The sequence below is a fragment of the Phoenix dactylifera genome, chromosome 11, assembly GCF_051530095.1.
Source record: "Phoenix dactylifera cultivar Ajwa chromosome 11, Ajwa_hap1_PhDact_Kaust_v1.1, whole genome shotgun sequence".
NCBI classification, from domain to species: domain Eukaryota; kingdom Viridiplantae; phylum Streptophyta; class Magnoliopsida; order Arecales; family Arecaceae; genus Phoenix; species Phoenix dactylifera.
In genome coordinates, this window is record NC_143200.1 from 9,229,132 (window position 1) to 9,253,605 (window position 24,474).

Below are 24,474 nucleotides of genomic sequence, written 5' to 3' on the forward strand. Positions count from 1 at the left end.
TTATGTGATTTATATTTTTTTGCTGCTAGATGCATATTTCATGTGCATGTATGCTAGTTTTTTTTTTTTTTCGGTGACACATGTATGCTGGTATTTATTGCATATTTGACAATAAAATTTAATGAGACCCAAAATATATCCGGTTGTAAGCCTCATACTTGTCCAGATCCAATATTTACAAAGATTGATCCAAGGTCAGTCCAAGGCCCTCTAAACCTCAATAGACTAAGAGTATGCACGGGTCCAATTGAATTGATTTGGAGCTAAACTTGAAACTAAACTAGTTTAAATTTGTTTTCTAAAATCGAAATCGAAATTAAAACCGAATCGACCAACTATAAAAACAGCTTGAAATCAATTCAAAAAATTTAGTTTGGCTTGGTTCGGTAATATATATATATATATATATAAAAGAGACTAGATTGAGCCGGTTTGAATATATATATTTATATATACATATATAGACTGGTTAGATTAGTTTAGATTAGTTTTTTGAAAATCCAAGCTGAAAGCAAACTTTGAATTTTTTTCGGTTCTGAATTTCTCAAACTAAAATCAAGTGAAAGTTTAAAAATAATTAACTTAAATTGAACCGAAAAAACCCGATCGGATTAGATTCGCAGATCGGACCATTTTATATATATATATATATATATATATATATATATATATATATATATATATATATATATATATATATATATATATATATATATATAAAAGAGACTAGATTGAGCAGGTTTGAATATATATATTTATATATACATATATAGACTGGTTAGATTAGTTTAGATTAGTTTTTTGAAAATCCAAGCTGAAAGCAAACTTTGAATTTTTTTCGGTTCTGAATTTCTCAAACTAAAATCAAGTGAAAGTTTAAAAATAATTAACTTAAATTGAACCGAAAAAACCCGATCGGATTAGATTCGCAGATCGGACCATTTTTTGCACACCTCCGCAACTGACCCATTCCTGCCCCAAAATAGTGCCTAGGGTTTAAGGCCCGGGCATCCTTGCATCCATCTCCCCCGTTCCTCTATAAAAGCCACTTCTCTGTCCGCTTTTGCTTGTTCTTCCTCCGGCGGCGACGAGATGAGGGAGGTACGCTTCTTCGCTCTCCTGCTTGAGGTCCGATCTAATGACGGAAAAATCTTTGATATTTTATTGTTTATCTTTTAGTTGTTTATCTTTTTGGTTGGTGTGATGGATATCTCCGACGATGATCACAAGAGTAACTTTCGTTCTTCCGAGGGTGGCGATGATCGCCATCTATGCGGAAAAGCTTATGGAGACCTGAACTGAGGAGACCCATCCATCAATTGAATCGGTACTATTTATTTATTTATTTATTGTTATCTGATTTACCTTTTTAAAATTCTGTTTAATTATAATTTCCGGTGATGATCAGATCAAAACTTTCGTTCTTCCGAGGTATTTGTTGTGCAATGCGGAAGATTCATGGAGACCTGAACTGAGGATACTTGTGTCAAGAATTTTTACTCCTCGATTTTTCTCTTACTTTTTGCTGTTATACTTTGTATTGGATTAACGCGATTATTATGCTCTTTGAATCTCTGTGAAGATCATTTTTTGAGATTAAAATAGTGGGCTGACATCATTTTGATGAATGGAATTATCTGTTTCTGAGGGATTTATCTGCACTTGCGTTTGAGATAAACGTTATTCCGTTTTCCCTTTCAGGATCACTATGGGGTTGCGCACGAAAGCTGATCTTTTGTGCAATGCCCTGATCAAAATTGCTATGATTTCTGGGGTTTGTTATTATATTCCATTATTAGAAATTAGTGACTTGCATTTTTGTTTGACTAATTTATTTCTTGGAGCCGTGTTTTCCAATTTCTGCCATTCTTAATAATTGGTGTCTAGTCGTTCAATACTTCACTCTATACTAGCTTTTAGTATTGATTTATTTTATCATGCTTAATTACTTTAGAAAATCAAAATTAAAGGTATGGCCTTTCCAGATGAATGGGTCACTTATTGTTTTATTCAAGTTAAAGCATGTTTTATTTTTCTTCTTTTGTGATGGTTTTACAGGTCATTTACTGTCTATTAGGTGCTTTTGTTTGCAGTTCCTGATTGGGGCCAGGATTTTGATTGGTAGAGTAAGTTTGCCCGAGGATGGATCTGTTTTTGAATTTTTTATCTGAAATATCAGTTTAACATGATTTATTATAAAATACTATTATCCATATCATTGTAGTATTTATAAAAGTATATTGCCCTCACAAATTCAATCAACCTTGTTTTCATTTGATTCTGTGTTTAAATATGGTGGTGTCATGCCTTACAGGCTCCTTTTTCTATTTTAGACGTGTCTGGAGTCATATTCAGGATTCAACAATGCAAATTCAGGGTCATATTAAGAACTTTGGGTCTTTGTTTTGTTGTAATTGGCAATGGGTGTTTTACTTGGGGAAAGATCGAAATTGTAGCTCTCAACTTTAATATGTATTTATACTGCTTTTTACCGTGATATTGATTTCTTTGTTGTTTATGTTGCTATTCACTAGTCAGGTAATCTTTACATTATCTCTTCAGTTAAGGCTGGCTGCAGCTTCTGTTGTTTGATAATTTCTTAAGGGATAGTTACCAAAAAAAAATTCCTTAAGGGATATTTATTTTGCAATATTTTAAGTTACATGTTTCTTTGCAGATTCTGTGTTTATTTCACATATGAATGATTTCAGATATCATGTTCATTACTCTATTTAACTGGTTTAATGTTATCGATATTCTATTGATCTTTTGAGGTCCAAGCTTCCAGTGATTGAACATAACATCAGTTTCAGCCTTATCTGAACAATGTATTGATGTTGAAATCTCAAATTTGTTCTGAGGGAGCCATTTACTTGCCATAGTTTACAAAATATTAAGCATATAGGCGTGTCCTTACTATTTTCTTTTGACATGTCCTTACTCTTTGCATTTTCTTTTGCTTATCTTTTGGGTTTTCACAATGGGTCGAAGACTTGCTCGCTGCTACCACCGACAGATCAAGAACAAGCCTTACTCCTAAGGCCCTATTTGGGGGAGCTGTTGGAAGTAGAGCTTTTGAAAGTAGAGTTGTTGGAAGTAGAGCTTTTTGAAGTAGAGCTTTCAGTGAGCCTACTGTTCCCATTGATGAGGGTATCGACTATCGATCCACCTGCCCCCATGAAAATGCCTTTAGTAGAGCCAGAGATTCCTGTGAAGCATGGAGTTAGGAATTTCATGGCATCATTTGACTTTCAGCTTCCACATCTAAAGAGCAGCACAAGTCACGCTATTAGTTGGATGAGGAGCAGATGAGAACCATAGTTGAGCAGGTGATTTCTGGGAGAATTGCTTCCAGAGCTGTTAGTCAGGGGGAGCAGAGACACATGGTTCATTGCCTACGGATCAGAGGATGGAACCTCATGTATCTTCATTGACCTAGATGGTAGTTGAGTTGAGGCACAACATCTCGGACATCCACTTCTTGGTGACCAGTCAGCTCAGAAGGACTGGAGACATTGAGAGGGAGACAAGGACCTTGTAGACCTCTGTACAAGATGAGATCAAGCATTTTACTACAGAGGCTCAAGGGATTGGAATGGAGATTTTGTGTTTGCTAAAGGAGGTTTGGGACGAGTTGCGGTGACTGATCGAGTCTCTTATTGCATCTGCATCTACTCTTGTTGCAGTTATTTGTTGCTTTACTTAGGAGATGAGAGTCAGTCGACCTTTTTAGCATGGTCCCTCTAGACCATCAGCCCATTGGCCTAGCCGCTCCACTATTTAGCATCCCCATCATAGCTCATCTTCATCTTCTGATCAGTCACCTAGGAACCTTCATCTTCTTATTTTGTATAGATTCTTAGGGATCTTAGAATTACATTTTATTATATGTACTTGTAAAAAACAAAATACAATGAAGTTATCCTTTTTGTTTATGCCTCTTTGCATAATGATGTTACTTTCTAGTTTTAGTTCTTCCATATATTGCTATGTATTGTGTTCTTATATTGTCTTTATGTACTTTTGCTCCTATGCTGTTCTTATATATTATGGACTTGTGGGAAGTTTCGTGAATGACTTTATTTTGACGGGTTCATGTTTATGACTTTGTCTTAATGCAATGCTGTTGAATTCTTACTTCTATAATATGTTCAGTTAAAAATGCAAAGCAATGAAGCTATCAATTTTGTGTATATGCCTCTTTGCATGTTGCTTACTTTCAAGTTCTTACTTTCCATCATCATATCTTTTTCATTATCACCATGATAGTAAGAGAAGGGGAAGAGTTGCTATATTATGGCAGTAAGGGATAATCAAAATCTTGAAAAAAAATTATAATATTGAAAACTTGCAAAATCTTAAGGAAAATTTTTCAAAGAATCTACAAGAGGATACAAAATTTCAAAGAAAAAATTGAAGGAAATGTAAATCAATAGAACTTGAAGCACTATTTCTGCATGATTTAATCATAATTCGAGCACTATTTTCTTGTGATTCAATGAAGGGTATTAGTGAATTTCATAAATTACCTTCTATTTAAAAAAAGATGTTATTTTTTTAAAACTATTTTTTTTGATACTTAAAGATTTTGTCATTATTAAAAAAACAGAGATTGTTTACCTAAATGATTTGATTTTAGTGGTACAAAATGTTTGAGTAAAAAGTTTATTAATTACCTATTTAAAGTGTACTAGAATGCTCATAGGATGCTAAGAATATATCAATCCAAAACTCTTAATATGGAAGAATGAAACCCAAGTTAATGAAGTGCTGAACTAAGAGGAGTCAACCCCAAGAGTACTGCAAGCAGGCCTCTGTATGTCCACAGGTAAAAACAGAAGACTTCAATTTTGGGTAGTTTCAAGAGTCGACCCCAGCACACTAACAAAGACTGGCACGCATTTACAAGTCAGCCCTTGGATCAATCGAGTCAACCCCAAAACAATCTCAAAAGAAAGATAGAAAGAGGTCAAAATATGCACTTTCATGAGTCGACCCTTGTTTAATGGCTAGAAATATTTTCCAATTACTTTTTGAAACTATAAATGCATAGAAACACCTGAGGAGGAAAAGCAAATGAAAGAGAAGTGATACAGGAGAGAAGAAAGAGTGATATTCAAGTGCCTTAAGTGTGGTCTTAAATATCACATCTTCCACTATAAAAGAAAGTTGGTGTAGATCATTCAAGTCCATTCAAGGCCAACTAACAGCTTCTAGGAGCTGCGTCAAATCTTTCTCAAATTTCTTTTAGGGGGCTTTAATTTTTTTTATTACAAATACTTGTACTTTTTTTGTAACAAGTTTTAAGTATTGAAACTTGGAGAAGGGTCCATCCAAATTTTGAATTGGAGCATATCAAGCCTAGAAAAGACTTGGAGGTGATTTTGATTGATTTTCTGTGTAAAATCTACTGGATTGATTGTGAGCCCAATCAAAACAATCTTGTTATAATTGTAGAGAGATTATAGTAAAAATTCTCAAGAAAGGTGTCTTGGTGAGTGGACTTAAGTGCAGGGCTTGGCACCAAACCACTATAATTTTTTTATATTTGTAGTGCTTGGTTTGTGTGCTATATTCTTTTTGCATATTCATTTAGTTATTACTCATATCTTTCATTGCATGTCACATACACATTAAATTTTCTTGAGCTACACTTATAGTTTGAAGTTTTTGAAAAACCCAATTCACCCTTCTCTTGGGCTTTTCAAAAACTCTAAGTGTAGTAGGCTATGGTAGAATTCTAGCATTGGGCAATAGTAGCACTAGGTTATGGTAGAATTTTAGCATTGGGCTATAGTAAGGTTATAGCACCAAGCTATGGTAGATAATCTAAATATCTATTCTTAGGATAAAAGGCTAAGGTAAACATAAAAATAAAAGATAATTTGATTAGATTGTTTATCGAAAAGTTCCAATACATAGCATACTTTCCACTTATTTATGCTAACAAATAATAATTGCACACTATGACAACTGTTCTCACATCCAACGTCCATTCTTGGTAGTTCTGGTAAGTAGCACTAGTTATCCTCGAGTATACATATTTGATAACACGGTTGCTCTGCAACTGTCAAGCCGATAACCATGTCTTTTCGATTTGAGACATAGTTCTACATTTGCAACTATCCTTGAGGCTATTTTAATCACCTTGATCTATTTACCATATTATGGTTGATGACAAAAAAGTTTTAAGCTTTTGGGCTGCTCTTGATCGAATTCTCCTTTCTCAGTCTATACTTCCATATTTGGTGAAATTTGTTATGGTCGAACTCTTTCCAATTCAGGAAGGGCCGCGTGAGTCTTTCTTATACTAGTTTTATCTAATCCACATTGAACTTGCTCTCAGTCACCAACTGGCTTGTTGAGATCGGGTGTAAATATTTGGTCCCCTTTTCTTTCATTAGTGAATGGTAAAATTGAGTTACAAAGTTTCTTTAGTAGTAAGGTCTGCACTTACATAATTCGAGTTGAATTTCTCTTCTAATTAAAAAGATTACAGCTTTTCTGAAATAGACTAACTAGTAGAAATAACTATAAAAAAGCTACATGAGGTAGATCTCAACTTTATCTTCAATCTCTACCTAATTCTTTCATAATTGGGAGATATATTCGAGCAAAACCTTTTTTTGGAAAGATATATATTTTTTTTGATTAGCCTATCTCTCCCAGCTAGAATTGTTTGCTAAATTGTTTCATCTTATCACCGGATATATGGTGGCCCATCTCTCTAATTCTAAGCCATTTAGGCCATTTAGTGTCAATCAGCTGCCAAAATTTTAAATTCGTTGCGATATGGCTAAGCCATCTCTGCTATAGAATGTTATCACATGATAACTAATTTTTTGTAAAATTCAATAACTGCTCTTCCCACTATATGAGCAAGAGGTCCTTGTTTTGGCAAAAACTGAAGGGAAGAGTAGTGCTATGAGATCTGTACCAGTGGATAAATGATAAAGGATTGAGTATTTTGAGATCTGTGTATATGAATGGATGACAAAGGATGAAACCTTTAAGAGCCAGACAAATAGATGAATAATATAGGATGGAGAGATTTAAGATCCATGTAGGCAAATGAATGTTAAAGGTTGGGCAAATGAATAACAGTGGATGTAAAATGTAACACTTTGAGATTTATGCATGCGAATGGATGATAAATGATGGAGTGCTTTGAGATTTATGCCTGAGGATGGATGATAGAGGTTGGTATGCTTTAACATCCATGCAGGCGGATGGAGGATGGACCACTTTGAGATTTGTGTAAGCAATGACATAGAATGGACCACTTTGAGATTTGTGCAAGCGGATGGAGGATAAAGGATGAAGCATTTCAAAATCCGTATAGGCGAATGAATGACAGAGAATGGAGTGCTTTAAGATCTATATATGTATATTAATGATAGAAAATGGAGTGCTTTGAGATCTATGTAGGTTGATGAATGTTAGATGATGGAGCGCTTTGAGATATGTGTAGATAAATGGACAATAAAGGATGAAGTATTTTGAGATCTATGCAGGTGAATGGTTGCTAAATTTTTTTAAGATTCATATACTTTTATTAAATTTATTTTAAAAGGGATTTTTTTTAGCCTAAAATATAATATTTTTATCTAATAAATCGGGTATGAAAGATGATCCTGCTTTATTTTTTTTAGTTATCATCTATTATTGTATGCTATGACACTTCTAGGGGAAGCAATACAGTAACATAGGCGGGTCAGTGGGGAAGAGCGCAGAGAGGGGGGGATGCATTAATTTTCGTGCACTAGTGAAGAGTCAGTGGGGAATTTTGTCGAATAGCTGAGGGGTGGGGACCATGGAGGTTGGGGGGGGGAACGACACGACCCGAGGCGGGGTCGACCGGTGGACAGGCAGTCCGGGATCCCGGGGGTGCAGTGAAGGGTCGGACCTGGGCGGAGGTAGCGAAAGGGGGTCCCCGGCAGCTAGCGTGGACGACCCATCGGATGCCTTCTAGGGTGTTAGAGATGCTGCGGAACAGCACGACCGAGGTGGTGGTCTTCCCGGAGGAAGAGCTGGAGGGGACCCGAGCGGAGTGGTGGAGTACCGCCGTCATTGTGAGGAGCTTGGGTAGACCTGTTCCTGTGGATTGGGTGGCCAAGGAGATTAAGCGGGTGGGACGGCTGGACTACAATGTGAACTGCTTCTTGCTGATGGATGGCTTCATTGTCGTCCGGTTTGCCAAGGAGGAAGATCGGAGGCTGCCTTGATGAGTGGTCTGTGGACGGTGGCCGGCCAGCTGCTTGCAATGGAACGATGGCGACCTAACTTTGTGCCCGGAGAAGGAGGGATTGGCCGGGTGGTCGTATGGCTTCGGATGCCAAGGCTGCCTTTGGATTATTGGAAGAAGGAGACTATCCTTAGAATTGCGGCTTGTGCTGGTAATCCATTGGCGGTGGATGAATTCACGGATCAGGGGCGGCGATATGGTTTTGCTCGGGTGAAACTGGAGCTGGATTGTTCTCAACCTCTTAAGCCGGGTACCTTGATTAGGGGGAGTTCGGGGGGGGGGGGGGGGGTTGAGGAGACCTTTTTGTTGCCCAGATAGACAACCCAAGAGGGGGGGGGGTGAATTGGGTTTTTAAAATAATTTGACTAATTAAAACTTTGTGGATGATTAATTAAAAACTATAGCAAGTTATTTAATTCAGGCCTAGTGCTGTGAGTAATGTGCGGGGAAGAAGATGAGAGACAATGCACTACAAACACAAAGTTTTATAGTGGTTCGGAGCTAACCCTTGCTCCTACGTCCACTCCCCAAGTCTCACTTGGAAATTTCACTATAACCCCCTTGGATTACAGCCGGTTGTTTTGCAAGCTCACAACCAAACTTGTTGTTTTACGAGCTCACAACGAACTCGGTCGGTTTTCTCAGGCTCACTGACTAGAACCAACCCCGATTGTTTTCCCGGGCTCACAATCAAACCCTTACATACGTTGGTTTTAACTTGGCTCACCAACCAACCTTAAACCTCTTGATTCAATCCCCCGATTGAATCAAGTAAATACAAGAGATAGAAGAAAACAGAAAATAGCTTCTCAAAAAGCAGATTTAAAACAATATAATCGTAAAGGAGTTAGAAGCCCTCAAACGCTTTTAAGCTGGTGAAGAGGTATGGCTTCTGGAACTCCGGTCTCCTCTCGAAAGAGTGGTCGACTTGAATGCAGGAGGAGGAAGCTTTGATTGTTGGGAAGAAGTTGTTGGAGCAGTAAATGCAGATCTCCCCTTTTTCGTTTAAGAGCACTTGGAGAGCTTGAAAACTTGAATGCTTGGAGTGGAATATCTGTTCTCTGCCTTGCTACAGTCCTCTGTGGCTATTTAAGCCAACCCCCATGGAAACTAGCCGTTACTCTGCTTTTTCTGGCCGTTCTGCACACTCTGCGCAGCCTGACAATATGACCGTTGGTGGGTTGGAGTCGACTCGCGCGATCAGGAGTCGACTCGGCTGTAGCAGGAGTCGACTCACGCTTTTCCGGAGTCGACTCGGCAACTGTTCCAAATTTGAATTAAAGTTGCCGTCTTGATTGGGAGTCGACTCGTCTTGACCTGGAGTCGACTCGCCAACTTCTGGAGCTGACCTGGCAATTTTGGAGTCGGCTCATCCACTGAAGTCCGTGGATCCAATTTTGAATTTTGTCCACTCGAGTCGACTCGACTGTCCTGGGAGTCGACTCGAATCTCAGAGCCCGAACTCCCGTTTCTCTGTCTTTTGGCTCATCCAGTCTTGGAGTCGACTCGAACTTCCTTGGAGTCGACTCGGCTCTCAGTTTCCGAAAGTTGGTCTTCTGCCTTTTGACGTGAAGCTTGTCTCGGAGTCGACTCGAGCTGTCTGTGAGTCGACTCGAATCTCAGAGGCAGTAACTTGGTCTTCTGTCTGTTGATGGTCGCGGAGTCTCGGAGTCGACTCGTGCAATGCGGGAGTCGACTCGAATCTCAGAGTCCGAAAACTGCTTTCTGACTTTTCTTTGTGTTTCTCTTGGAGTCGACTCTTACTACCATGGAGTCGACTCGTTGAACATTGGAGTCGACTCGCGCACTTCGGGAGTCGACTCGTTGACAGTCTCTGAGTTGAAGCTTTCTGTCCTTCTGTCTGTTCTCAGTCGGAGTCGACTCGTACTGATCTGGAGTCGACTCGAGCTCGTGCCAGTGAACTTGATACGCTTGGAGTCGACTCGTGATACTCGGGAGTCGACTCGAGTCTCAGACATTGGTTCATGCAGACTTCTTAACTTATCCAAAATACTATGAACCAAGTCTAGAAACACTTGGACAGGATTTTCACTGAAACACTCAATTGAATTCATTAGTAATCACAAGATATACTCAAATGCTTTGAGCTCATCAAAATCAAATGGGGTTTTAATCAATCACTCCACAATCTCCCCCTTTTTGATGATGACAAAACTTTGAGTATATATAAAATGAATTGCTCATAAAACAATGAAGTAAAATCCATAAATGAATTCAAATGTCTGATAATTTAATTTATCCAAGTTTGAAAGGAGTGAAACATTAAATTTCGGAGTTAAAGCTCCACCTTTCATTTGGAATTATATAAGCCTTCATATTATGCAATCAATTGTTCGGCTTATATGTCATTAATGATTTAGCTTGATTAAAATTCAGATTCTCCCCCTCAACATATGCATTCAACTATGTTTTGATTCTCTGAATTTCCTTTTAATGCTTTGAAGTTTTTGAACTGAATTTTATCTTTTTAGAGGGAAAATCTGTCAATTTGTTCTTGAGTAGGATTCAGCTAATCTCCGAATATCCCTTGAATAGATTCTGGAGATTACTCCATTAGGAGCCCCAAAAGAGAGATAATGAGCCTCGAGGTACCGAATCCACTTAGAACAAATTTGTGTGTGTTATTAAGAGTTTATCTTTTTATTTATTTCCATTGATTTCTTTTACATATTTTTTCATATTTCTCCCCTTTTTACATATTTTATACATATTTCTCCCCCTTTTTGTCATCATACCAAAAAGGAGGTAATCACACACAATCAATGGCACAACCAATCATCAAATGGCACATAATTGAAGATAAAATGTCTACTCATTGTATTGATATGAATGTGAATACATGTAAGAATACAATAAGTAAAGCAAAGCAAGACAAAACACAACTCAAACACATCTATGTCCTCCTCGAGGATGAAGCTCCCCCTCTCGAGGATGCATCTCCTCCTCTGGAGGATGTGGCACCTCCTCTCGAGGATGGTGCTCCTCCTCTCAATCGGCTCTGCTCCATGAGGAGGGTGACTGCATCTGTCACATGTCCGAGCTGCGTGATAATAGACGTGGTGGCTCTGCTGTGTGTAGTGGAGAGCTCTGTCACCGACGCCTGAAGCCCAGTCACCGATGTCTGAAGTGCGTCCAGCTTGTCGATGAGTACATTCACCAAGCGCTCGGCCCCCTCGGTGGTGGTGTGCATGTCACGACCTATCTCCTCTCGCATCTGTCGAGTGGAGCTCGTGACCTCACTCATGCTGTGGAACTGGGCCTGGACCAAACTCCGGACATTGTAGATCTCTTCCCGTACATGAGCCGTCATGTCAGTCACGGCTGTCAAGGAAGGGACCAACTGAGAAGATACGGGTGCAGGAGTGGGGGCAGGCACCGCACCTCGGAGCTCCCGAAGCAGCTCATCCCTCAGATCTCGGACGATCTCCTGCCGCAGCTCCCGGAGCTGCTCTGTATCAATACGGACCTCCATAGATGGTGGAACTGAGGAGGAAGGTCCGGCAGAGGTGGTAGGAGCAGGAGGAGTGGATGGGAGGTCTGGATGGTCTGGAAGGTCTGGGTAGTCTGAATCTGGCTCAGGACTGGGTGATGGTCTGGTGGTCTGAGCAGTGAGAGTGGACTTCCTAACCCAGATCCCTTCTCTCTTCCGAAACCCCATCCTGTGCATAGTCCCCGTACATAAGCGATCAGTCCATCGCAAGGCACGAGAGGGTTCCCTCTCAGGAATGGGAATCTCGTACTGCCTAAAAAGAAGAGTGAATAACATCCCGTATGGGAGTGAGAGCCTAGGTCTATCTAGGGGCTCACACATATACCTATAAATGAGCTTTGGGAAGTTGATCGGGGTGTCCTGAAGGATATAAGACATAATAGCTAAGTCCCTCTCATTCACAAAATCAAATCTCCCTGTCTTAGGGAAGATGGACCTGGACAGAATGCTCAAAAGGATTCTCACTTCAATAGGAAGTGAGCTAGCAGATACCTCATCTAGGGGGGACTGAGGTGGATGCCCTAAGACGACCGTAAGGGCCGCAACTCTATCCTCAGGGTGTGCGGGAGCCACCCCTACTAATGGAAGGTGAAGGATATGGGCAATGAGGTCCTCTGTGACACGCAACGGGACACCTACTACCCTGCCCTCGATACCTCCATCTTCCCGATGGACGGTACTGTAAAACTCTTGAACTAGGCCAGGATAGGTGGGAAGGTCCAAGGTGAGGAAGTACTCTAGGCCCTGGGCTCTAAGCCTATCGCCTATGGTGAACCCCTCCCGGGAGAGATAGTCGAAATCGACAAACCTCCCGGAGGTGACGGCCTTCCCGGCCAACGGCCTAACGAGAACCACCCTAGGCGGGGAACGATCCGGAGGTGGTTCCCTCGCGGGATCGTGCCGCGCCTTGGAGCGCCGCTCGGGACCGGCCTCGGGACGGGACCTCTTCCTAACGACGGTCTTACGAGGCATCTTGACCTAAACGGGAAGAAAAATACCTAGAGGACGGTGAAGGACCGACAGAGGAAGCTCGGGACGGACCGGAAATGACCTAGGAACGGACGGAAACTCAATGTCCGGCGAAAAATCGACGGGAAAAGGGCTTGGAGACGATCGGGGATGACCTAGGAGTCGGCTCTAGGGCTTTGTGAACAGTGGCGGCTTGAGGAAGAGTGTTTGCGAAACGACAAACTTAGGGTTAAAAAGTCGGATCCCGACTGCGAGTCGACTCCCCTGAGTCGCGAGTCGACTCCAGAATATGCGCGAGTCGACTCCCGATAGTGTGCGAGTCGACTCCCCCTCAGCTGCCAACTTTGCGAGTCGACTCCCGCAAATGCGCGAGTCGACTCCCCCTCAGGAGCCGGCTCTGAAACTTACTCGAGTCGTCTCTAACCTTGGCACGCACCTAAAAACCATGCCATAATCGTGCCAAATGAGGGAAAATCACCTAATTAAGGACTGATTTGATGATCACTGCATAGAAACTCTATTTTAACCTCATTCTAATCATCAAAATCAATTAATCTAGTGAAAAACCCACTAGGATGGATCAATCACTCCTAATCCCCTCCTAAGCACACTAAACCTCTCTTCACTTAGGGGTTTTGTAAAAATATCTGCTAATTGATTATCAGTACAAACAAATTGGAGTGACACATCACCATTCAATACATGATCTCTTATGAAGTGATGTCTTATCTCAATGTGTTTAGTTCTTGAATGTTGAATTGGATTTTTAGTTAGATTTATGGCACTTGTATTATCACAATTAATGGGGATTTTATCTTGTTTAATGCCATAATCTTCTAATTGTTGTTTAATCCATAAGATTTGAGCACAACAACTCCCGGCTGCAACATATTCAGCTTCTGCAGTGGATAATGCAACCGAGTTTTGTTTCTTGCTAAACCATGAGATTAGGTTTTCTCCTAGAAATTGACAGGACCCGTTGGTACTTTTTCTATCAAGCTTACATCCAGCGAAGTCTGAATCTGTGTACCCTATTAAGTTTAGGCTAGATTCTTTAGAGTACCACAGCCCTATGTTCTTAGTTCCAATTAAGTATTTAAAGATTCTCTTAACTGCAGCTAGGTGTGATTCTTTAGGATTAGCCTGATATCTAGCACACATGCACACACTAAACATAATATCAGGCCTACTTGCAGTAAGATACAGTAAAGAACCTATCATACCTCTATAAAGTTTTTGATCTACAGATTTACCTGATTCATCTTGGTCTAACTTGCATGATGAGCTCATGGGGGTGCTGATTGACTTGTTTCCCTCCATATCAAACTTCTTGAGCATCTCCTTGATATATTTTGCTTGATTGATGAAGATGCCTCCTTCAGATTGTTTGATTTGAAGCCCGAGGAAGTAGTTCAGCTCTCCCATCATGCTCATCTCAAACTCACTCTGCATCAAATCAGCAAATTCCTCGCAGAGGCGATTGTTAGTAGCACCGAAAATGATATCATCAACATAAATCTGTACTAATAACATATCCTTATTTTTCTTTTTCAGAAATAATGTTGTATCTACATTTTCCCTAGAGAATTCATGTTCTAATAGGAATTTACTAAGTCTCTCATACCAAGCTCTAGGTGCTTGTTTTAGTCCATAAAGTGCTTTGTTCAGTTTATACACATGATTAGGGTATTGATGATTTTCAAAACCAGGAGGTTGTTCTACATACACTTCCTCATTTATATACCCATTTAAAAATGCACTTTTTACATCCATTTGAAATAGTTTGAAATCCTTAGAGCATGCATATGCTAATAATAGTCTAATAGCCTCAAGTCTAGCTACGGGAGCAAAGGTTTCATCAAAATCTATGCCTTCTTCTTGATTATAACCCTTTGCCACTAGTCTAGCCTTATTCCTTATAACAATTCCATTTTCATCTAGCTTATTTTTATATATCCATTTTGTACCTATAATTGGATATTCAGAAGGCCTCTCTACTAGATCCCACACTTCGTTTCTAGTAAATTGGTTTAGTTCTTCTTGCATTGCATTTATCCAATTTACATCATTTTCGGCTTCTTCTATATGTTTGGGCTCAAAGTGTGAAACAAAAGCTAGATGGCTATTTAGATTTCTTAGTGAAGCTCTAGTCCTAACCGGTTGAGATGGATCATCTAGAATGAGTTCCTTAGGATGTCCGTGAGCATACCTCCAAGCTTTTGTTAGCCCATGATCCACAATAGCCTCTTGGCTTGATGATTCTCCTTCAATTAACTTTTGATTATCATCTTGTAATCCCATCTCATCTATCTTTTCCTCAAGTATTTCAACATCATCATCAAAATTAACTTTCTTACTAGAGGAGATGTCACTAGAGTCATCAAATACTACATGTATAGATTCTTCTATGACTAAGGTTCTTTTATTAAATATTCTATAGGCTTTACTAGTTGTAGAATAACCTAAGAATATTCCTTCATCAGATTTAGGGTCAAATTTCCCTAGATTGTCTTTCCCATTATTATGCACAAAACACCTACATCCAAAAACATGAAGATAATTAACCTTTGGTTTTCTGTTTTTCCACAGTTCATATGGTGTTTTCTTTATAATGGGTCTTAATAAAACTCTATTTAATATATGGCAGGAAGTATTAATGGCTTCTCCCCAAAAGTACTTAGGGAGGTTACTTTCACATAACATCGTTCTAGCCATTTCCTCTAGAGTTCTATTTTTCCTTTCCACAACTCCATTTTGTTGTGGTGTCCTAGGTGCAGAAAAATTATGGGTTATCTCCTTTTTACTACAAAATTCGTCAAATAATTGATTTTCGAATTCGGTACCATGGTCACTTCTAATGGCTATGACTGAAGACTCTCTAGCATTTGTTACTTCCTTATGGAACTTTTTAAACATAGAAAATGCTTGATCCTTATGTGCTAGGAACATGACCCATGTGTACCTGGAGTAATCATCTACTATAACAAGACCATATTTATTTCCACCTAGACTTGTTGTTCTAGTTGGACCAAATAGGTCCATGTGTAATAATTCTAGAGGCCTAGAGGTAGAGACATATTTTATGGATTTAAAAGAGTTCCTAGATTGTTTGCCAAATTGACATGCTTCACATATTTTGTTCTTTTCAAATTTTAATTTTGGCAAACCTATCACGGAGTCTCTTTTAACTAATTTAGTTATTGTGTCAATGCTTGCATGACCTAACTTACGGTGCCATAACCAACTAGCATCATTATCTTTAGTTTCATTTACAACTAGACATTGGTTATGTTTTGCAAGATCTTCTAGGTCTACAACATATACATTTCCACGTCTAATCCCTTTAAAAACTAAGCTATTATCATTAGGATTTGTTATAATACATAGTGATGGTTTAAACATAACATCATATCCTTTATCACATAATTGACTGACGCTTAACAAGTTATGCTTAAGACCATCAACATATCTAACATTATCTATAAAAGTAGAAGGGGTGATTTGAACTTTACCAATACCAATGATGTGACCTTGGTTGTTGTCTCCAAACGTCACAGCACCTCCCTTCTTAGCTTCAAGGGTGAAAAATTGGTCTTTATCACCCGTCATGTGCCTTGAGCAGCCACTATCCAAATACCAGTAATTTTTGTTGACCTTGGCTGCAAGACACTCCTACACAAGCAAATCATGTCATCTTAGGTACCCAAGTTTTCTTGGGTCCTTCATGGTTAGTCAAGTTGGTTCCTTTTGGAATCCATACCCTTTTAATTTTTCTTTTAGTTTTACTTTTCCTAAAATTACATACATTTGCTTTATGGCCTACTGTACCACAACAAAAGCAGGTTATTTTCTTAGTTTTTGTTTCCCCAGCTTTAACAAAGAAGTTACTAAGAAGTTTTTGCTTATTCCTTGGTTTATATCCTAAACCGGCTTTATTAAACACTGCACGTTGACTATTTAGTATCATGTTTAATTTTTCAGAACTATAGGTAAATCTTTCAACTAAGGGTTTGTATTTGTTAAGTTCTTTAGTTAGTGTTTGATTTTCGGCTTTTAGATCATTAAGTTCTTTAGTAAGATCCTTATCTAAGGTTTGTTTATATTTTTTAAGTTCTGAAAGTTCCTTAGTTAGTTTTTCATTATCTTTCGTTAAGGTGTTAGTCTTCTTAATTAAGAGTTGGTTGCTTGTCTTAAGTTCTAGATTTTCTTTGGTAAGATTATCTTTATCCTTAATTAATGAATCATGCTTATGAATATAAGTTTGGTTAGTTACTTTTAGTTCTCTGTTTTTAACATTTATATTCTTATACTCAATCATTAATTCATTGAACGCATCATAAAGTTCATCAAATGTAAAATCAAAATGCGTATCGGAAGTTACCTCGTTTTCGTTGGCCATGAAGCAGAAATTGGCCTTCTCTTCTTGTTCTTCATCTGATGAGGAGGATGATGAGTCGGAGTCCGATAGGGTAGTGACAAGTGCCTTTTTCTTCTTGTATTTACTCCCCTTCTTCAGTAAGGGGCACTCCGCTCTTATGTGACCCGGCTTCTTGCACTCGTAACAACCAATCCCCTCATTTTCCCTTTCCTTACCTTTGTCTTTGCGGTAGGAATTTGAGGGGCCTCTCCTTTGATGATAGGACTTCTTGTGGTTGATGAATTTTTTGAACTTGCGCACAAGAAGAGCCTCACCACCATCTTTCTCGTCTTCTTCTTCTTCACTGCTGCTGCTGCAAGACAAGTCCTTGTTAGAAGAAGTAGATTTAAGGGCTATTACCTTTTTCTTATGGGAGGACTCTTCCTCGTTGTGTTGTTTCATGGTGAGCTCGTGCGTCATGAGGGATCCAAGAAGCTCCTCAAGTGGTAGCTTGTTCAAGTCCTTGGCTTCTTGGATTGCTGTCACTTTAGCTTCCCACGACCTTGGTAGACACCGAAGGATTTTCCTGACAAGCTCACTGTTAGTATAGTTCTTGCCAAGGCTTTTTAGACCATTGACAATATCAGTAAACCTAGTGAACATGGATGTGATTGTTTCATTTGAATCCATTTTAAATAGTTCATATTTATGAACCAAGATGTTTATTTTGGATTCCTTGACTTGATTCGTGCCCTCATGGGTCACTTCAAGTCTGTCCCAAATTTCTTTTGCTGAATTACAAGTTGAAATCCTATTGAATTCATTACGGTCTAAGGCACAATAGAAGACATTCATTGCTTTAGAGTTTAATTGTGCCTTCCTCATGTCATGTTTATCCCAGTCCATTTCTAGTTTAGGTACCTTAACACCATCTACGTAAATGGATGGGATGTATGGCCCATTTACTACAATGGACCACATCTCATAGTCTTGGGCTTGGATGAATATTCTCATCCTAGCCTTCCAGTATGAGTAGTCAGATCCATTGAAGAAAGGGGGTCTTTGGGTGGACTGACCCTCAATGTGAGAAGATCCAAATGGGGTTGTCATTTTGATCTTTTAACTCTTGAGTGGAAGAGTTTTTGGCTCTGATACCACTTGTTGCCCAGATAGACAACCCAAGAGGGGGGGGGGGGTGAATTGGGTTTTTAAAATAATTTGACTAATTAAAACTTTGTGGATGATTAATTAAAAACTATAGCAAGTTATTTAATTAAGGCCTAGTGCTGTGAGTAATGTGCGGGGAAGAAGATGAGAGACAATGCACTACAAACACAAAGTTTTATAGTGGTTCGGAGCTAACCCTTGCTCCTACGTCCACTCCCCAAGTCTCACTTGGGAATTTCACTATAACCCCCTTGGATTACAGCCGGTTGTTTTGCAAGCTCACAACCAAACTTGTTGTTTTACGAGCTCACAACGAACTCGGTCGGTTTTTCCAGGCTCACCGACTAGAACCAACCCCGATTGTTTTCCCGGGCTCACAATCAAACCCTTACACACGTTGGTTTTAACTTGGCTCACCAACCAACCTTAAACCTCTTGATTCAATCCCCCGATTGAATCAAGTAAATACAAGAGATAGAAGAAAACAGAAAATAGCTTCTCAAAAAGCAGATTTAAAACAATATAATCGTAAAGGAGTTAGAAGCCCTCAAACGCTTTTAAGCTGGTGAAGAGGTATGGCTTCTGGAACTCCGGTCTCCTCTCGAAAGAGTGGTCGACTTGAATGCAGGAGGAGGAAGCTTTGATTGTTGGGAAGAAGTTGTTGGAGCAGTAAATGTAGATCTCCCCTTTTTCATTTAAGAGCACTTGGAGAGCTTGAAAACTTGAATGCTTGGAGTGGAATATCTGTTCTCTGCCTTGCTACAGTCCTCTGTGGCTATTTAAGCCAACCCCCACGGAAACTAGCCGTTACTCTGCTTTTTCTGGCCGTTCTGCACACTCTGCGCAGCCTGACAATATGACCGTTGGTGGGTTGGAGTCGACTCGCGCGATCAGGAGTCGACTCGGCTGTAGCAGGAGTCGACTCACGCTTTTCCGGAGTCGACTCGGCAACTGTTCCAAATTTGAATTAAAGTTGCCGTCTTGATTGGGAGTCGACTCGTCTTGACCTGGAGTCGACTCGCCAACTTCTGGAGCTGACCTGGCAATTTTGGAGTCGGCTCATCCACTGAAGTCCGTGGATCCAATTTTGAATTTTGTCCACTCGAGTCGACTCGACTGTCCTGGGAGTCGACTCGAATCTCAGAGCCCGAACTCCCGTTTCTCTGTCTTTTGGCTCATCCAGTCTTGGAGTCGACTCGAACTTCCTTGGAGTCGACTCGGCTCTCAGTTTCCGAAAGTTGGTCTTCTGCCTTTTGACGTGAAGCTTGTCTCGGAGTCGACTCGAGCTGTCTGTGAGTCGACTCGAATCTCAGAGGCAGTAACTTGGTCTTCTGTCTGTTGATGGTCGCGGAGTCTCGGAGTCGACTCGTGCAATGCGGGAGTCGACTCGAATCTCAGAGTCCGAAAACTGCTTTCTGACTTTTCTTTGTGTTTCTCTTGGAGTCGACTCTTACTACCATGGAGTCGACTCGTTGAACATTGGAGTCGACTCGCGCACTTCGGGAGTCGACTCGTTGACAGTCTCTGAGTTGAAGCTTTCTGTCCTTCTGTCTGTTCTCAGTCGGAGTCGACTCGTACTGATCTGGAGTCGACTCGAGCTCGTGCCAGTGAACTTGATACGCTTGGAGTCGACTCGTGATACTCGGGAGTCGACTCGAGTCTCAGACATTGGTTCATGCAGACTTCTTAACTTATCCAAAATACTATGAACCAAGTCTAGAAACACTTGGACAGGATTTTCACTGAAACACTCAATTGAATTCATTAGTAATCACAAGATATACTCAAATGCTTTGAGCTCATCAAAATCAAATGGGGTTTTAATCAATCACTCCACACTTTTGGCAAGGTTTCATCTACGAAAACTTGCCTGCCCCTTGTTCCAAGTGCGGGAGGATAGGACATCTGGCGACGGAATGCGGCTGCCCTCCAACGGGGGGGGGGGGGGGGGGGGGGGGGGGGTTCGACGGAGGCAGCATCGGTCAGGGGGAAGAAGAAGGTAGATGCGGAGGCGGAGTCTGGTGGGCAGAAGGAAGGAGTAGGAGATGCCTCGGAGGAACCCTCGGCCTTTGGTCCGTGGTTGGTTACCAACCGTGTATGGCACCAAGGGGCGGCCACGAAGAAACCATGGAGGAAGGAGATGACCGATTCTGGCTCTGGACTGAGTGCGACGCCCACGGCTTCCAGAAACGGCAAGGTCGCAGTGGGGGAGGGGTCGTGTACCACTGTCTCCCCGATCGACCTAGAGGCGTGGCAGAAGCCGCTGAAGGTTGCCCGGCGCCGGACGCCGGAGAAGGACGTCTCGGCTGCCGGGGCGGGCAAGGATACGGCCGGTTCGAGTCAACTCGGCCGAGTCGAAGGAGATGGAACCGACTCAAACCCCAGGCCGGACTTGGGTCGACTCACTCCGAGTGAGGTCCAGGAGGTGGGTCGGGGTGCGAGTGGGCTGGATGGTGGACCGGGCCGGGTTGATGGCAGGCCAGAGCCCACTGTGGTGCAGCGGCCTGGTGGATCGGATCCGAGCCCGAGGAAGCGGTCCAGAAGCCCGTGTAGGGCGTTTGGGATGGGGGGCAAATCGGAGAAGGGGTCGTCTCACACTGCGGGGGGGACTCGATTTCCGGCAACGGTGAAGGGGCGGCTGGTGGTTGTTCCCCACCGAAGAAGCCGGAGCTCCCCTCCTCCTCAATCGGCGACTCGTCATCGGCCCCCACGGTGGGTACGTGAGGCTAGGGGCGGCGGTGATCTCGTTGGCGGCGGAGGGGCGGAGGCTCCGGGGAGGAAGCTGACCAGAGCCTGTTCGGCGGCGTCCAATCTTTCGGCGCTGGGGATGGCGGCTCCATCCAGGGTGGCCGGTAAGGGGGGATGGCCGGAAGTGGGGACTGGGGAAGTCGGTGCCGAAGGTGGGGTACCGAACCTTGGCGGAATCCCTGTGGTTGTGCCAGGGGAGTTACCGTGCCAAATGGAACGGGGGAGCAATGGCAGTGCTTTGGTCTCTGAGCTGGGAACCGGGAGTTTGGCATCGGGTGAGTCAGACTTCATCAAGAGTACTGATGGGATCAGGACAGAATCGAGTTGGGTGATGATAGAGGGCCCTGTGGCAGTGGATGAAGCTATTGCAGATTCTGCGTGCCATTTGGCACGAACTGGTGACGGAGGGGATCACGATCAAATTTTGTTTAAGATGATGGCTGCGGCTAAGGGTGTGAGTTCTGTAGGTTCGGAGGGTGGAGGAGCTATAGAAGAGGCGGTGTTTCATGATTGCAATCCCGGGGTGGGGGGTTGTGATGCAGCCTTGGGTGACCAATGAAGGTTATACTATGGAATTGCCGCGGCGCGGAGAAGCCTTCTTTTGCCCCAGCTTTCCGCAGGATTGTGCAGCAGCATAGTCCGGATATATGTGTGTTGTTTGAGACCCGGTTATCCGGAAGGAGTCTACAGAAGGCCAGGAGAGCAGTACCTCGAACGTGGGGATTTTATGCAGTGGAGTCTCAGGGGTTCTTGGGTGGTATCATTGTCACTTGGATGCAAGGCTCCTGCAGGTTGGATGTCTTCCATGTATGTACACAGGAGGTGGTAGTTGTGATCTCGGAGGGTAGCAGAGTTTCGTGGGTCCTTGCTGCGGTGTATGCCAGTACTGATTTCAGGGAGAGGCGAATATTGTGGGAGGAGGTGTCTCAGATGATTAATCAGGGGTACCCTATGATGGTAGCTGGTGACTTCAATTGTATTACTGATCCTCAGGAGAAGATGGGGGGGAGGCCTTTCTCATATGAGAGGAAGGTTAAGGAGTTCCAAGATTTTTTGACATCGAGTGGGCTGATAGACCTGGGGTTCTCCGGTTCCAGGTTTACATGGTGCAACAATCAGCAGGGCCAGGCTAGAGTATGGGAGAGTCTTGATAGAGCTTGCGCGACCGCTGGGTGGGTTCAGTGCTTTCCGGATCACCATGTGAGCCACTTGCCCAGGATCGCATCGGATCATTGCCCGCTTCTAGTGAGTACAGATAATTACATTCCAGTTCATCCCCCTTTTAGATTTGAGAAAATATGGCTTTGTTATCCGAGATCATGGGAGATGGTGAGGGAGGCTTGGAGTGCACCAGTTAGAGGAGATGCTATGTATCGGGTGTCCCGTAGATTGGAGCTAACGAGGAGGCGACTGAGGAGGTGGAACCGAGAGGAGGTGGGAGATATTTTCAGGAGGGTTGAGGATTCAGAGGAGGCTATTGCCAGGTTACAGGCTCAGGAGGACCAAAGGGGTGGTCTAGCAGATGTGGAGATGGGGGAGCTTAGATCATTACTGGCCCTGCATGATGGATTTCTTAGACAGCAGGAGACTTTTTGGAGACAGAAATCGAGAGTACAGTGGATAGTGGAGGGGGACAGAAACACTAGATTTTTTCACCAGGCGACAGTTATTAGGAGGCACCAGAATAGAATTAGAGTTATCCGGAATGAGGAGGGGCAGTTGTCGGAGGATCCGGAGGTGATTCAGAGGATTTTGGAGGGATTCTTCAGGGCTAGGTGGACAGAGCAGTCCACGGGTGGGAGTTCGGTGGATATGCCCCCGGCCTTAGCTGGGGTGTCCGAGGAGGAGACAGCAGCGCTGATTTGTCCAGTCTCGGATAGGGAGATCAGAGAGGCAGTGAGGTCCCTTGCGGGGGACAAGGCTCTAGGGCTAGATGGCTTTCCACCCTTGTTTTTCCAGAGATATTGGATGATAGTTGGGCGAGACGTGACGGCGACTATACAGCAGTTCTTTAGTACAGCAGTGATGGCAGGAGATTGGCAGAGGACTTTCATTACCTTGATACCGAAGCGGCAGGATGCCACGGAACCGGGTCACTTTCGTCCGATTAGCCTTTGTACGACCTTGTACAAGGCAACGGCGAGGATCCTTGCTAGCAGGTTGAGAGAGGTTCTTCCTAGGCTTATCAGTCCAGAGCAGGGGGCTTTTTTGGAGGGGCGGAGTATTTCTGACAATGTGCTTATTGCCCAGGAGTTCATGTTTGATCTCGGTCGGGCTCCGATGAGGAGGAGCTTGATGGGGGTCAAGCTTGACATGGAGAGGGCCTATGTTAGGGTGAGATGGGATTTCTTGCAGCAGTCCTTGTAGGGGTTTGAGTTTCATGAGACTTGGATCAGTTGGGTGATGGGTTGCGTTCGTGCTCCCTCTTTTGCTATCTTGGTGAACGGTACGCCGTCCCGCTTTTTTATGTCCTCAGGGGGACTGCGCCAGGGATGTCCCCTCTCTCCCCTATTATTCATTATGTGTGCAGATGCATTGTCTAGATCCCTACGGCGGGCAGTGGCTACTCAGGAGTTGGAGGTCTACAGGCCGGCAGTGGGGGCTTCTCCGATCTCCCATTTGCTTTTTGCTGATGATTGCTTGCTTCTTACTAGATCGTCGCGGCAGGCGGCTCAGGCTATTGGTCAGATTCTTCGGGATTACTGTGCGGCATCGGGACAGCGGGTCAATCTGACCAAGTCAGCTGTTACTTTCAGCCCAAAGACCAAAGTGGCGATGAGGCGGTCTATTATGGAGATCCTGGGGGTGGGAGAGCAGGAGGGTACGATGAAATACTTGGGGGTTCCACTCTCGGGCCAGAGGTTGAGGGGTAGGGATTGCGCATCCATAGAGCTTAGCGTCAGACGCAGATTGGAGGGGTGGCAGATGCATTCACTTTCTATGATGGGTAGGATCATTCTGGTTCGTTCAGTTCTTACTTCGATCCCTATCTATCTACTTTCCAATGCTATCATTCCTGTTACAGTCTTGAGGTCTCTTGAGCAGCTATTCAGGAATTTTATTTGGGGGAGGAGAAGTGGCAGAGGCGGGGTCCATTTGCTGGCTTGGGATGTGCTGTGTCAGCCGACTAGCTATGGAGGTTTGGGGTTGCAGTCCCTGGTGGCGAGGAGGGAGGCCCTAGTGGCTAGACATGCGGCTAGAGTTGTGCTTGAGCCCGAGAGTATGTGGTCCTCGCTGATGAGGGCCAAGTATGGCGCCCTGGCTCCTGGGGCGCGAGCCGGTCGTCACCATTCACCGATCTGGAGGGAGATGTGTGCTAGAGCTGCGGTGGTGCTTTCGGAGATCAGATGGTCAGTAGGTGATGGTCGGTCTATTGATGTGTTAGAGGACAGTTGGATGACCGAGCTACCGATCTGTCGTATGCCGACCATGGCGGATTCGGCGCGATTATCAGGCTGCAGGGTTAGTGAGCTGATG

General features: G+C 42.8%; 2 non-coding genes across 2 annotated transcripts; both read left to right on the forward strand.

Annotated features, from left to right (window-relative positions):
- The first annotated feature begins 1,209 nt into the window (after positions 1-1,209).
- On the forward strand, positions 1,210-1,308 carry LOC113463686 (small nucleolar RNA Z159/U59). Its single transcript, XR_003388404.3, has one exon. It is a non-coding gene; the product is annotated as a small nucleolar RNA Z159/U59 (small nucleolar RNA).
- An 82-nt stretch (positions 1,309-1,390) lies between these two features.
- Positions 1,391-1,481, forward strand: LOC113463687 (small nucleolar RNA Z159/U59). The gene has a single exon (XR_003388405.1). It is a non-coding gene; the product is annotated as a small nucleolar RNA Z159/U59 (small nucleolar RNA).
- Positions 1,482-24,474: the final 22,993 nt, after the last annotated feature.